This window comes from Eubalaena glacialis, chromosome 1 (assembly GCF_028564815.1).
Source record: "Eubalaena glacialis isolate mEubGla1 chromosome 1, mEubGla1.1.hap2.+ XY, whole genome shotgun sequence".
In the NCBI taxonomy this organism is placed as follows: Eukaryota; Metazoa; Chordata; class Mammalia; order Artiodactyla; family Balaenidae; genus Eubalaena; species Eubalaena glacialis.
This window is the reverse complement of record NC_083716.1, coordinates 62,661,700-62,673,713: the sequence shown is the minus strand read 5'-3', so window position 1 is coordinate 62,673,713 and position 12,014 is coordinate 62,661,700. Positions and strand designations below refer to the sequence as shown.

At 37.7% G+C, this 12,014-nt stretch overlaps 1 protein-coding gene across 1 annotated transcript in view; it reads right to left on the bottom strand.

Moving 5' to 3' along the window:
* Positions 1-12,014, bottom strand: part of MICU1 (mitochondrial calcium uptake 1) — a 234,426-nt gene that overhangs the window by 19,806 nt on the left and 202,606 nt on the right. The window lies entirely within an intron of this gene.

Here is a 12,014-nt window from a genome sequence, read left to right as displayed (position 1 = left end):
CCTTTTCTTTCTCCCCTAATAGACTGTGAGCTTCTTGAGAGTAGAACCCTGTGCCCAGCACAGTGCCTACGCTGCTAGCTGAATGAATGGATGGACCACACTAAATCTGGTTACATCATCAACCTCATAATGGAAGCAGCAGGCATTTATTAAACATTCACTGCATGACAGGCACCAGGTTAAGTGCTTTATGTAGATTTATCCTCAGGACAATCCTATGAGGTGGATATTATTATCCTGATTCTAAAAACACAGAAACTAAATTCAGAAATTGCCCAAAGCTACAAAGCTAGTCAATGATGGAGCCAAGATTCAAATCCAGACTTGTATTCTTAACTATTACACTTTGCTTCCTCTCTTCTAAGATTCATCTCAGCAGTGAAATTCCATGATTCAGTGGAAGGAGAATTGGCATAGAACTCAAACGAATGGAAAAATTACTAGTATGACTATTAGGATCAGGAATGTTTAAAGCAAAGGGTAGAGTGCAAGGAGAGCCTGCAAAAGATAGGCACATCTGGCAGAGCAAAGGAAGTGAAGACAGGCACATCTGGCAGAGGGAAGGAACTTGGAACGGTAGCCAAGCACAGGCTAGTCTTTCCATGCACACTGCAGTACATCACTTAACATTGCAGATATCATGACCCCCTTAAGCTCGGATGAAGGTGAAATGTATGTTAAGTCTAAAAGATAGGGGTTATAGTACACAATGAATTCATGACATGAATTTGTTCTCTGGGTCTACTGTCAAAGATGAGGGGTTATTGGCTTGAGATCCTATGTCTTTTTCACATCTATCAAGATGTTCATTCACTCATTCATTTATTGAGCAAATATTTATAGGGTGTCTACTATATCCCAGATATTGTCCTAGGCACAGGGAATATATCCAGGAACAAGACAGATAAGCATTCTAGTAAACAGAGACAGATAATAAATGTACACATAAATACACAAGAAAATATCAGGTAGTGATAAAGGCTATGATACAGGCTGATGGAGTTACCAGGAAAGTGATTTATATGAGACCTGAGTTACAAGGAGCCGAATACACAGAGATCCTGGGAAAGAGCACTTGAGGTGAAGGAACAGCCCGAACAAAGGCTTTTGGGTGGGAATGAACTTGATATATCTAGAATATAAAAGAACATGTGGAATGGAGTGAACTGGTAAGAAAGTGATATTTGATGTACTCAAAGAGTATACAAGAGCCATGCCATATGGAGCCCTGTAAGCCTAGGTAAAGAGATCAGGACTAGAGTAGGCTAGGTGGAGAAACAGAGTCAGATTCAGGATGTTTTGGAAGCAGGGACACGGATTTATTGAAGAAATAAATATGGGGATGAACGAGTACAGAATCAAGGATAATGCTTACTTTTGTTTGTTCGAGCTCCTGGACAGATGAGGCATAATTCAGTTAATAAGTATTTATTGAGGGCCTACTATCTATGTACAAAATATCACAGTTAGTAGTCTCTGCTCTACGTGATAAGCCATATTTGTGAAAATTCAAGCCCATGTCTATAATTTATGGATAGGAATTGATGACAATAGTGAAGGCAGAAGATTTTAGGTTAATGCCTCTTTCTAAAAAACTATAAAAGCTATAGACAATATAGTTAGTTTTTTATAATGTATATTGAGTAGTCAGGGAAGGCCTCTTTGAAGAAATAGAAGTTAGCCATGTAAAGAGTATAATTAGGTTTTAAAAAATGAGTTTTTAAACAGACAATACAAATATTCTCACAGTAAATTAAACTCATATATTTTTTTGTTTCTATTTTTGCCTTACTCTGTGGACTATGTATGAGTGATATTTAGGTCTTGGTTGCTACAGTGCATTGAATGGTGGCCGCCCCAAGAGATATGTCTACATCTTAGCCTCTAGAACTTGTGAATGTGACTTTGTTTGGAAGAAGGGGATTTGCAGATGTAATTAAGGATCTTGAGATGATACCAGGTGGGCCCTAAATCCAATGACAAGTGTCCTTACAAGAGATATACAGAGGATAGACAAACAGATATACAGAAGAGAGAAGGAGGGGGAAGACCACGTGAAGACAGAAGCAGTGACTGGTATTATGCAGCCACAAGCCAAGGAGTGACTAAGCCACCAGAGGCTGGAAGAGGCAAGGGAAGATTCTTCCCTAGAGCCTGCAGAGGGAGTGTGGCCCTGCAAACATCTTGATTTCAGATTTTGGGCTTCAGAACTGTGAAATAACTTTCTGTTGTTTTAGATCACCATGTTTGTGGTAATTTGTTACGGCAGCCCTGGGAAATGAATACACTTGGCTTCTCCCTCTTATTTAGTATGAATCTAGGCCAGTTTCCCCTAGATATCTATCTTTTACACTCAGGGACTCCAAAGTTAGACAGATAAAACAATCTAAGAAGTCAAAAAAAAAGGCCAAATATCATCTATCTCAAAACCAAAAATATTTTTGGATATCAGATATGACTGTATAATTTGTACCACTGCCTCTATTAACAAGGATAACGAGGCATGAACTCTATGGAGAGACTAAACATCCCAGGAAATTGTTTGAAGTCATTTGAAAGAAACACTTTATCTTTTTTTTTTTTTAAATCACTAGGTTGCACTTTCCTTTGCTACCATTACCCTGAATCATTCTATTTTGTACATCCTGTAATTTTAACACAGACAGTGATTCATCCTATATAATTGTTCTTTAAAGTGAATCTATTGTCTTTAGTTGGACTTTTCAAAAAAAGGTATGCAAATATAAATAGGAGCTTATTAATTTTATTTTAATAGTAAGTGATGACTTCAAATCTTAAATCTTTGGATTTGCAGATGCTGTCAAATCTGTTTTGTGAAACAAAGCAATACAACTGAAGCTATTCCGGAGAAATGACCCTGTGGTATTACACATACACATACATAACCTCCATGATTTCATTAATTTTTTCCAAAGGCTTCTACAAAGGTCAGAGGAGGTATTATTTTAAACAAACAAAAATAAATATGTAAACAAGCAAGGAGACAAATGCTGTTTTAAAAAGTTATGTGGATCAAGAAAATGAAATAAAAGGCATCCAGGTTGGAAAGGAAGAAGTAAAATGATCTCTGTTTGCAGATAGCATGATCTTATATTAGAAAATCTTAAGAAATCCACCAAAAAGTGTTGAATAAGCAAGACTGTGCTTATAAAACCTGAGTCAGTGCTTTGGAGAGATTTAAAAATCACAAATCACAGTACCCAATGGTGAAATAAAAACATTGTCAGATAAACCAAAAACTAAGAGAATTCACTGCCAGAAGATTTGTACCATAAATGATAAAGGAAGTTCTTCAAACTGATGGGAAGTGATACCAGATAAAATTTTAGATATTCAGGAATAAATGAAAAACACTCAAAATGGTAAGTATGAATAAATGGTAAATGTGGCTAAGTATAAAAATTATTTTTTCTGTTAATTTACTGAAAAATATAATTGTTGAAAACAAACATCCTAACATTATATGATAGGGATTATAACATATACAGAGGAAATATAAAATGACAACTATACCATAAAGGATGGGATGATGGTAAATGGAACTGTATGAATGCAAGGTTCTTACATTGCACTTGAAGTGGTACAATATTAACTTTAAGTAAACCATGAAAAGTTATAATTTCTAGAGAAATCACTAAAATATAAAATGCAAAAAAGTATAGCTAAAAGGCCACTAGACCCAACTCTATGTCTAGAAGAGATATACCTTAAAGACACAGATAGGTTTAACATAAAAGAATAGAGGAACACATACCATGCAAACAATAACTACCCAAAGAGCTGGAGTAATTAAATCAATACCAGACAAAATAGACTTCAAGAAAAGGCATATTACTAAACATAAAGGGGGAATATTTCATAATGATAAAATGGCCAGTTCATCAGGAAAACACAATAATCATAATCATTAAGTATGTATGCACTTAATACCAGAGCTCAAAATTAATGAAGCAAAGACTGACATCATTTAAAGGGAAAAACAGATGAGATTGGTTCAAGATGGCAGAGTAGAAGGACATGTACTCAGTCCCTCTTGTGAGAGCACCGGAATCACAATTAACTGCTGAACAATCATCAACAGGAAGACACTGGAACTCACCAAAAAAGATACCCCACATCCAAAGACAAAGGAGAAGCCTCAATGAGACAGTAGGAGGGGCGCAATCACAAGAAAATCAAATCCCATAACCGCTGGGTGGGTGACTCACAAACTGGAGAACACCTATACCACAGAAGTCCACCCACTGGAGTGAAGGTTCTGAGCCCCACGTCAGGCTTCCCAACGAGGGGGTCCAGCAACGGGAGGAGGAATTCCTAGAGAATCAGACTTTGAAGGCTAGTGGGATTTGATTGCAGGACTTCGAAAGGACTAGGGGAAACAGAGACTCCACTCTTGGAGGGCACACACAAGTAGTGTGCACATCAGGACCCAGAGGAAGGAGGAGTGACCCCATAGGAGACTGAACTAGACCTACCTGCTAGTGTTGGAGGGTCTCCTGCAGAGGTGGCAGGTGGCTGTGGCTCACTGCAGGGACAAGGACACTGGCAGCAGAAGTTCTGGGAAGTACTCCTTGGCATGAGCCCTCCCAGAGTCTGCCATTAGCCCCACCAAAGAGCCGGGTAGGCTCCAGTGCTGGGTCACCTCAGGTCAAACAACCAAAAGGGAGGGAACCCAGCCCCATCCATCAGCAGACAAGCGGATTAAAGTTTTACTGAGCTCTGCCCACCAGAGCAACACCCAGCTCTACCCACCACCAGTCTCTCCCATCAGGAAGGTTGCACACGCCTCTTAGACAGCCTCATCCACCAGAGGGCAGACAGCAGAAGCAAGAAGAACTACAGTTCTGCAGCCTGTGGAATGAAAACCACATTCACAGAAAGATAGACAAAATGAAAAGGCAGAGGACTATGTACTAGATGAAGGAACAAGATAAAACCCAGAAAAACAACTAAATGAAGTGGAGATAGGCAATCTTCCAGAAAAAGAATTCAGAATAATGATAGTGAAGATGATCCAGGACCTCGGAAAAACAATGGAGGCAAAGATCGAGAAGATGCAAGAAATGTTTAAAGACCTAGAAGAATTAAAGAACAAACACCTAGAAGAGTTAAAGAACAAACAAACAGAAATGAACGATACAATAACTGAAATGAATATACTAGAAAGAATCTATAGCAGAATAACTTAGGCAGAAGAATGGATAAGTGACCTGGAAGACAGAATGGTGGAATTCACTGCCATGGAACAGAATAAAAAGAATGGAAAGAAATGAAGACAGCCTAAGAGACCTCTGGGACAACATTAAACGCACTAACATTTGCATTATAGGGCTCCCAGAAGGAGAAGAGAGAAAGGACCTGAGAAATTATTTGAAGAGATTATAGTCAAAAACTTCCCTAACATGGGAAAGGAAATAGCCACCCAAGTCCAGGAAGCGCAGAGAGTCCCAGGCAGGATAAACCCAAGGAGAAACACACCAAGACAGAAAGTAATCAAATTGACAAAAATTAAAGACAAAGAAAAATTATTAAAAGCAACAAGGGAAAAACGACCAGTAACATACAAGGGAACTCCCATAAGGTTAACAGCTGATTTCTCAGCAGAAACTCCACAAGCCAGAAGGGAGTGGCACGATATATTTAAAGTGATGAATGGGAAGAACCTACAACCAAGATTACTCTACCTGGCAAGGATCTCATTCAGATTCGACAGAGAAATCAAAAGCTTTACAGATAAGCAAAAGCTAAGAGAATTCAGCACCACCAAACCAGTTCTACAACAAATGCAAAAGGAACTTCTCTAAGTGGGAAACACAAGAGAAGAAAAGGACCTACAAAAACAAACCCAAAACAATTAAGAAAATGGTAACAGGAACATACATATTGATAATTACCTTAAACGTGAATGGATTAAATGCTCCAACCAAAAGACACAGGCTCGCTGAATGGATACAAAAACAAGACCCAATTATATGCGGTCTACAAGAGACCCACTTCAGACCTAGGGACACATACCGACTGAAAGTGAGGGGATGGAAAAAGATATTCCATGCAAATGGAAATCAAAAGAAAGCTGGAGTAGCAATACTCATATCAGATAAAATAGACTTTAAAATAAAGAATGTTACAAGAGACAAGGAAGGACACTACATAATGATCAAGGGATCAATCCAAGAAGAAGATATAACAATTATAAATATATATGCAACCAACATAGGAACACCTCAATACATAAGGCAAATGCTAACAGCTATAAAAGAGGAAATCGACAGTAACAGAATAATAGTGGGGGACTTTAACACCTCACTTACACCAATGGACAGATCATCCAGAAAGAAAATTAATAAGGAAACAGAAGCTTTAAATGACACAATAGACCAGATAGATTTAATTGATATTCATAGGACATTCCATCCCAAAACAGCAGATTACACTTTCTTCTCAAGTGCACATGGAACATTCTCCAGGACAGATCACATCTTGGGTCACAAATCAAGTCTTGGTAAATGTAAGAAAACTGAAATCATATCAAGCACCTTTTACAACCACAACGCTATGAGATTAGAAATCAGTTACAGGGGAAAAAACGTAAAAAACACAAACACATGGAGGCTAAACAATATGTTACTAAATAACCAAGAGATCACTGAAGAAATCAAAGAGGAAATCAAAAAATACCTACAGACAAATGACAATGAAAACACGACAATCCAAAACCTATGGGATACAGCAAACGCAGTTCTAAGAGGGAAGTTTATATCAATACAATCCTACCTGAAGAAATAAGAAAAATCTCAAATAAACAATCTAACCTTACACCTAAAGGAACTAGAGAAAGAAGAACAAACGAAACCCAAAATTAGAAGAAGGAAAGAAATCATAAACATCAGAGCAGAAATAAATGAAATAGAAACAAAGAAAACAATAGCAAAGATCAATAAAACTAAATCCTGGTTCTTTGAGAAGATAAACAAAATTGACAAACCTTTACCAAGACTCATCAAGAAAAAGGAGAGGACGCAATAAAATTAGAAATGAAAAAGGAGACGTTACAATGGACACCGCAGAAATACAAAGCATCCTAAGAGACCACTACAAGCAACTCTATGCCAATAAAATGGACAACCTGGAAGAAATGGACAAATTCTTAGAAAGGTATAACCTTCCAACACTGAACCAGGAAGAAATAGAAAATAGGAACAGACCAATCTCAAGCAATGAAATTGAAACTGTGATTAAAAATCTTCCAACAAACAAAAGTCCAGGACCCGATGGCTTCACAGGTGAATTGTATCAGACATTTAGAGAAGACCTAACACCCATCCTTCTCAAACTCTTCCAAAAAATTGCAGAGGAAGGAACACTCCCAAACGCATTCTACGAGGCCACCATCACGCCGATACCAAAATCAGACAAAGATACTACAAAAAAAGAAAATTACAGACCAATATCACTGATGAATATAGACGCAAAAATCCTCAACAAAATACTAGCAAACAGAATCCAACAACACATTAAAAGGATCCTACACCATGATCAAGTGGGATTTATCCCAGGGATGCAAGGATTCTTCAATATATGCAAATCAATCAATGTGATACACCATATTAGCAACTTGAAGAATAAAAACCATATGATCATCTCAATAGATGCAGAAAAAGCTTTCGACAAAATTCAATACCCATATATGAAAAAAACTCTCCAGAAAGTGGGCATAAAGGGAAACTACCTCAACATAATAAAGCCCATATATGACAAAATCACAGCAAACATCATTCTCAATGGTAAAAAACTGAAAGCACTTCCCCTAAGATCAGGAACAAGACAAGGATGTCCACTCTCACCACTATTATTCAACATAGTTTTGGAAGTCCTAGTCACAGCAATCAGAGAAGAAAAAGAGATAAAAGGAATGCAAGTTGGAAAAGAAGAAGTAAAGCTGTCACTGTTTGCAGATGACATGATACTATACATAGAGAATTCTAAAGATGCCACCAGAAAACTACTAGAGCTAATCAATGAATTTGTAAAGTTGCAGGATACAAAATTAATGCACTGAAATCTCTTGCATTCCTATACACTAACAATGAAAGATCAGAAAGAGAAATTAAGGAAACAATCCCATTCACCACTGCAACAAAAAGAATAAAATACTTAGGAATAAACCTACCTAAGGAGGTAAAAGACCTGTACTCAGAAAACTATAAGACACTGATGAAAGAAATCAAAGATGACACAAACAGATGGAGAGATATACCATGTTCTTGGATTGGAAGAATCAATATTGTGAAAATTACTATACTACCCAAAGCAATCTACAGATTCAATGCAATCCCTATCAAATTACCAATGGCATCTTTTACAGAACTAGAACAAACAATCTTAAAATTTGTATGGAGACACAAAAGACCCCGAATAGCCAAAGCAATCTTGAGGGGAAAAAAACAGAGCTGAAGGAATCAGACTCCCTCACTTCAGACTATACTACAAGGCTATAGTAATCAAGACAATATGGTACTGGCAGAAAAATAGAAATATAGATCAATGGAACAGGATAGAAAGCCCAGAGATAAACCCAGCACCTATGGTCAACTAATCTATGACAAAGGAGGCAAGGATATACAATGGAGAAAAGACAGTCTCTTCAATAAGTGGTGCTGGGAAAACTGGACAGCTACATGTAAAAGAATGAAATTAGAACACTCCTTAACACCATACACAAAAATAAACTCAAAATGGATTAGAGACCTAAATGTAAGCCCAGACACTATAAAACTCTTAGAGGAAAACATAGGCAGAACACTCTATGACATTAATCACAGCAAGATCCTTTTTGACCCACCTCCTAGAGAAATGGAAATAAAAACAAAAATAAACAAATGGGACCTAATGAAACTTAAAGCTTTTGCACAGCAAAGGAAACCATAAACAAGACAAAAAGATAACCCTCAGAATGGGAGAAAATATTTGCAAATGAAGCAACTGACAAAGGATTAATCTCCAAAATTTATAAGCAGCTCATGCAGCTCAATATCAAAAAAACAAACAATCCAATCCAAAGATGGGCAGAAGACCTAAATAGACATTTCTCCAAAGAAGATATACAGATTGCCAACAAACACATGAAAGGATGCTCAACGTCACTAATCATTAGAGAAATGCAAATCAAAACTACAATGAGGTATCACCTCACACCAGTCAGAATGGCCATCATCAAAAAATCTACAAACAATAAATGCTGGAGAGGGTGTGGAGAAAAGGGAACCCTCTTGCACTGTTGGTGGGAATGTAAATTGATACAGCCACTATGGAGAACAGTATGGAGGTTCCTTAAAAAACTAAAAATAGAACTACCATACGACCCAGCAATCCCACTACTGGGCATATACCCTGAGAAAACCATAATGCAAAAAGAGTCATGTACTACAATGTTCATTGCAGCTCTATTTACAATAGCCAGGACATGGAAGCAACCTAAGTGTCCATCGAGAGATGAATGGATAAAGAAGATGTGGCACATATAAACAATGGAATATTACTCAGCCATAAAAAGAAATGAAATTGAGTTATTTGTAGTGAGGTGGATGGACCTAGAGTCTGTCCTACAGAGTGAAGTAAGTCAGAAAGAGAAAAACAAATACTGTATGCTAACACATATATATGGAATCTAAAAAAAAAAAAATGGTTCTGAAGAACCTAGGGGCAGGACAGGAATAAAGACGCAGACATAGAGAATGGACTTGAGGGCACGGGGAGGGGGAAGGGTAAGCTGGGACGAAGTTAGAGAGTGGCATGGACATATATACACTACCAAATGTAAAATAGATAGCTAGTGGGAAGCAGCCGCATAGCACCGGGAGATCAGCTCGGTGCTTTGTGACCACTTAGAGGGGTGGGATAGGGAGGGTGGGAGGGAGACGCAAGAGGGAGGACATATGGGGATATATGTATATGTATAGCTAATTCACTTTGTTATAAAGCAGAAACTTACACACCATTGTAAAGCAATTATACTCCAATAAAGATGTTAAAAAAAAAAAAAAGACCCCGTTAAGAAAATGAATAGGCAAGCCACAGACTAGGAAGCTATTCACAAAATATATATCTGATATAGGACTTATATTAGAATATATCAAGAACTTCCACAATTCAATAAGACAAGCAAACTTATAAAAATGGGTAAAAGATTTGAACAGACACTTCACCAAAGAAGATATCTGAATGTTGAGAACACAAACAGTTGCTCAATAGCAGAGGTCATCAGGGAAGTACAAATTAATAACACAATGAGGGGACTTCCCTGGTGGTCCAGTGGTTAAGAATCTGCTTTCCAATACAGGGGACGTGGGTTTGATCCCTGGTTGGGGAACTAAGATCCCATAGGCCACAGTGCAACTAAGCCCACGCGCTGCAACTACTGAGCATGCAAGCCACAACTAGAGAGTCTGAGTGCCGCAACTCCAGAGCTCACGTGCTCTGGAGCCCGCGTGCCACAACTACAGAGCTCACGCACTCTGGAGCCTGTGTGCCACCAGAGAGTCTTCGCGCCGTAAATACCGAACCTGCGTGCTGCAACTACTGAGCCTGGGTGCCACAACTAGAGAGAGAAGCCCGCACACCTCAATGAAGAGCCCGCGTGCCGCAACGAAAGATCCTGCATGCCACAACGAAGATCCCACGTGCTGCAACAAAGACCTGACGCAGCCAAAAATAAAATAAAAAAATAAATATTAAAAAAACCAAACAAACACGAGATACCTTTATATACATTCCAGAATCACAAAAATTAAAAAAGACTGATACCACCAACTGTTGACAAGAATGTGGAACCACTTGAACTGCTGTACATTGTTAGTGGGAGTATAAAAAAGATACACTGTGAAAAAGGGTCTGAAAGTTTTTTTTATAAACGAAATACCTTTCTCTGGACACAGCAATTTACTCCTAAGTATTTATCCAAGAAAACTGAAAATACATGTCCTCAAAAAGACTAACACAAGAATGTTCACAGTGGCTTGATTCAAGATAGCCAATAACTAGAAACAGCCAAGGTGTCCAACAGAAGAGTGGATAAACAAATTGTGGTGTATTCATACAACGGATTACTATTCATAAAAAAGGAACAAACTACTGTACGTGCAACAACATGGGTGGATCTCAAGCACACGCTGAGAGAAACTTTAGAGTGTACATTGTATAATTCCATTTGTATGAAGTTCTAGAACAAACAAAATTAATCTATGGTGGAAAAATACACAGAATTAATATTGCCTCGTGATAACCAGGGGCAGAAATTAACCGTGAAAGGGCACAAGGGAACTGTAAACAACTACTGAACTTCAGTTAATATTCATGCTGAAGTATTTGGGAGTGAAGTACTTATGTCTCTAACTTAACTTTGAATGCGTCAAAAAATAAGAGAGATTGATAATCAGAAGGATGAATATATGCATAGATATTCTATCAGGGAAATATAGCAAAATATTCATTGAGGTGGATATACGGATGTTCTCTGAATAATTATTTCAACTGTTATGTATGTTTGAAATTTTGCATAATAAAATATTGGGGAAAAAGCTGTTTTCAATTCCTCTGCTCTCTCACATTGACTGTACAAACTGGAACTGAATTTGTATGAAGTAAGCCAATAGGGGGTGCTATTTTCAGAATCATGATTTTATCTTTTAAAGAAAAACACAAAAACTTTAACATGAAAAACAAACCAAACTATTCCTTCTCAACAAAGAATGAATTAAAATGAACAGCAACTTTACCTTCACATTATATATGTCATGACTCTGGCTCTAAAGAGAGAATTTCTAAATTTCATTCATTGTGCCTCAGCTTAGATGCCTGTTTCCAAGACTAATCATTTAAAGATGGGAATCTGCCTTGACTATATAGCCTTTAGCACAAGACAATATATTTGCTCAATTTGGCCTCTCAGGGCGAAATGCAAGGCTCATACAGTGTCAACAAAACAAATCAAAAAA